Source organism: Capsicum annuum, chromosome 10 (assembly GCF_002878395.1).
Source record: "Capsicum annuum cultivar UCD-10X-F1 chromosome 10, UCD10Xv1.1, whole genome shotgun sequence".
Taxonomy (NCBI): domain Eukaryota; kingdom Viridiplantae; phylum Streptophyta; class Magnoliopsida; order Solanales; family Solanaceae; genus Capsicum; species Capsicum annuum.
The window spans coordinates 212,694,007-212,698,805 of NC_061120.1; positions in this window are offsets into that span (position 1 = coordinate 212,694,007).

Consider the following 4,799-nt stretch of genomic DNA (forward strand, 5'->3'; position numbering starts at 1 on the left):
CCAATTAAGATTAATTTAGTTAATTATTTTCATTCTTTTACATTTCTGTTCAACTCAAAGAGTGTATAAATTGGAGAAATGGTTTTCTAGCCACAGATTTTCGTTTTTACACGTAAGAGATATGCAAAGATCATTTCTTTTTCACATTCTAAAAAATCTAGAGATCTCATTTTCTCTTTGAGAACATAGCTTGTATAGTGTAATTATCATCAATGAAAAGGAAATTTTCCTAAAATCTAACACCTACTATAGGTTAGGTAGCATTTAAATATGAAGTGTTTAATATTATTATGTAGTATTTTTTAACTCTGGTAACTTCTATCATTATTCTCTCTGTTGACACCTAATTTTTGCCCTCCACAACCAATTTAATTTCGAGCTCCTTCGATTTTTAATAAAATCAAAATATTTATTTCGTCTGAATAGAAACTTTTTCAAAAAAAAAATATATTCGTCTGGGGAAGTTTGTCATTTTAAGTAGCGATTATATATTACCGTAGTCAATTGTACGAAATTTATAATTTGGCTACTTAAATATTTATTTTACAAAATATCATATTTTAATCAAGGCTAATCTTGAAAATAAATTCAAAAGATTGAAATCTTGATTTAAATATGTCTTTATTTCTCAAAATAATTTATTTGGATAAATATGTGGTTGATTTTTTTTAATTAAGAAGCTCGGGATTAAACAAGTATTTAATTCGTATAGAATTTCGGTTTAATTTAGCCAAATTATTAAATATGACCATAATTGAAATCAAGTTGACCACAATTGCAATGCAATTAATCAAATTGATATTCATTATGGTTAATATTTAAATAAAGTTCTCTAATTTAATTCGGCCACCTTTTAAAAACCCTTTCTATTTCTAATCTCCCAACAACAACAACAACAATTTTGGGCCTGGCCCAGTCAACAACAATCAGCCAAAAATGGTCCAACACAATAACCTCCCCAAGCCCAATCCATATAATCCGACCCGGGCTCATTCCTTTTCTTCTTCAAACAACCAACACTCCAATCTCAGCCTTAAACACCAGCTTCAACATCAACGAGAACAACTCCTATTTTTCTTCAAAACGTCTAACCCAATCGATCATCAACGACATCAACCACCAGCAAAACCCGATTCCACCAGCCCCCTCCATAACCCATTCACAACCTATATCAATAATTCTAAATCGATGCCATACCCGACCCATCGAGAAGCGACCTCAACTAGTTGCTTGCGTGTATCACGCGCCTTACCATGTGAATTCATACAAGAATAGCCTCGAATCTTCTAGAATATGGTGAGCTGGCTCTTTCCAACGTCGAAATCCCGCAAATCTCGGATAATCGGTACGGATTCGTACGTTCTTGACAATTTTTGATTGGTTGACGAGGGAATTTTATTTCCTCATTCCCTATTTTTGAATTATTAGGAAGATTTCAAATGGAGTACTGATTTTTGAACAGAAAACCCTAAGCTGGAGAGAAATTTTTGAATTTTCAAATTCCAAAATATCCTTTTTTTTAGTCCCAAGTTACTCCTAATTCATCATCTATATAAGGAACTATTGGGTCATTGTTTAAAAGGGGGGAGAGAGTTCGAAAATTCTTGGGTGGAGAAAATTTGGGAGAAAATTTTAGGTTTTGCTTGCTTTTGAAAAATTCAAGGTTTCAGAATTAGAGTTGGAAATTTTGGGGGTTCAGAAATGGTGGAGGAATCCAGGTTGAAAATATTAGTTTGAGAGAAAAGTTTTCTGAAAGCTGGTCGATCAATTGGGAATTCCCTAATCGACAACATTAACTCCCGGTGGTAACGGTTCCGCTGATAGCTTGTCGTCCCATTTTGCTGTCCTTAAGGAGGTAAATACATTTCACTTTCCTTTAGTTATTATTTTCTGACTTCATCTCTTTCTTAGTAGCCGTAGTTGTTGGTCGTATCCGTGAATGAGGCTGGTATTTTGTGCTGTAGACGGTTATAATGACCCTAGGGGTTGTCTTGTGATTATTGTTATGCCATTTCATTGAAGCAGTGCTCAAGTTGAGATTTTTAAGGCAATTACGTCGAATATGCTGCCTTTTTAATTGATGCTTGTTGTTTATCTAGGATTTTATGACATGAATCGTGTGTAAACATCATCAAGATTTTGCCTTTTAGTTGCATCTCTAGATTTAATGATTCTTGTTGCATTAGCTTAATCATTGTCTGAATTGTTTGACATGATTTTAGCTTCACTTTATGTCCTTGGCTTTGGAAATCTGTTGTTTAAACCTTGATCTCGTCGGTTAATTATCCACTTATTGTCTTCATCTTGTGTGTTGCTTATGGTTTGATGTATTGATCTTGGTTGATTTAATGCCTTAGTTTTCACTCCACTGTTCAGTTTCCACTTAACAAGTTGTCTCGATTGATTATTTCCTTTTGCAAGTCATGTTTAGTTCTGTTTTTCTTAAACCATTGTAGCATCAAAATTATGTCATGTTTATACTCGAATAATGCATCTTGGCATGCTGTGTTTCAGCTAAACACCCTGTTTCAGTCTGGGCGTCTTGTTTAGCATAGCTTTCTGGATGTGATTATTATTATCCCTTCAGTTTTACTCTTAACGTGAAGCTATTGAAATTGGATCAATAGGTCATAGGAAGACTTATCCCTCTTTTATTATTTAACCTGAAATTCCATTATATCTTTGTTCTGGTCGCTGGTTTGGTATTTTTCGCTCATGGTCAAAATTTGAATATTTTTCCTATTTTCTTTTGATGAAATATCGGTCTTTCTCTAAATAATTCAGTACGCACTCTTATGCCGACTAGTTTGAATTAGAAATGTAGTGTGATTACGTGCTTGATCCTCTCCGCTTACAGATCTTAAATTAGTTTTTACTTACTACTTATACATGATCGACTGCCTTTGAGGTTTCTGATGCATTTATGTTGGTAAGAATTACTTAAGATTAGGTTGGGAATAAGTTGATCTATCACGTTCGTTTAAATCATCAAAGGATCTCAATCATGTCAAACGTCTATTTAGCTAATGTTGGTTTCTTGATTATTTCTTTATCTCCTATTTCTTACTTTGTTGATCTACGTGATATTTTTTTTATCTGGGCATGATTTCTCTATATAGCTTTGTTTTCTTCTACTACCCTAATCTTTACCCTTTTTGCTACATGTGCTATTTTCTTTGAATAAAAAAAATGGATTTGATTTCTCGTCGCATTCTCTTCATGGCCATTGAGGCCCATCATCTTGATCGAATCAACTCCTAGAGAAAGTTCAACATCAATCTCATGACATACCGAAAACAAGGGGGCCAAAATAAGAATGGGGGTGAAAGTCCTATCATTTGTAGCAGCCACAAGACCCAATAGTCTCATTTATCATTTTGTCCATTTACTTACTGTCGTCTTTATTTATGTATTTATTTATTTTCTTATGTATTTATTTGGGCCTCGAAGCCAAAGTTGTACTTAATACAGGTGAAGCGAAGCTCGAGCCAAAAGCTCGAAAACATAGACTAGGACAGACGCTGTGGTTCAAAGACCCAACTAGATTAGGACAGGGGCGACGATTTGGGCATAAGAATTCTAAATCACTATTTCTCCCTTTTCCCTTTTCCCTTTTCCCTTATTCTTTTCGCTTACTTGTTTTACGTGTTTCTTGCGAGCCTAGCTATATCCCTAACTAAGTCGCTAAAAAACTGATTTTGCAAAAACTTTTCCCCACTCAATCATTTTTTCAAACAAGTCGATTTTTTCAAAAGTTAGTCAAAAGAATGTTTTCAAACAGTCCGGATAACCGCAAGTTAGCGGATGTTTTAGGTGCCTAACACCTTCCTAAAACGTTAATAAGAACTGCTTACTCAGAGTCTCTTAACTTAAATGATTTTTATGTTTTGGATCGTTTGAAGAAACTCTCTAAATGTTTCTTAATTCCTTTTCAAAATTAAGTGGCGACTCTCTTTCAAAAGTCAAAATTTCTTAGCAAAAGCATAAATGACGGCTCTGCTGGGGATCTCTAACTAAGTTCTAACCTAATGTTTGATTTCGTCTTTTGATTAACTATTTATGTGTTTATGTGTTTCGATTTTGTAGAGTTTAATTATCGCATCTCATGGCATATTCCTACATTATTTAAACTGTTTTGGGGTTTCGTGGGTATCCCGCCCCCTATTGATTAATTCCAAAAATGTGTTGGAAATACAAACAGTTTATTAGCACGTGAGTCGTCTGATGACTGTTTGTATTTTCAAACTCAAGTTGTCCGCTTGAGAACCAGTGTTCAAACCCACTCTAGATACCTAGGATAGAGCAAAACGAAAACCCTATTTCAGGCATGAGCCTAGGACGACCCAATACCCTAGCGGGGTATTAGGCCCATTAGAAAACCTGCCCTGCGTCTTTTGGCCCTGAGTCAATTACAGACGAATCATATTTATATGTTGAAGAAATATATACTTGTCTAATTCAATCCATTACCCTTTGGGGGACGGGGGAAGGCTTATCTTTGTTTGCTTTCATGTAGGTATGGCTCAATTGCATTCCCATGAGAAGTTCAAGATAGTTACTAAATCCGACGATTACCTGAAACTATGGTGGGACTATATGAGCGCAGAAGAGAGAAAAATTGTTAGAACACACATCGAATACCTGCCTTCATTGATCGAAATGGATGCTTGGCCCGAAATGATCCACGTGCTTACCACTTTTTGGGATGATCAGAATATGGTGTTTCGCTTTGGGGATATGGAATTTACTCCTACCATTGAAGAAGTGTTAATTTGCTATGAGAGTATTGAAATATGTTT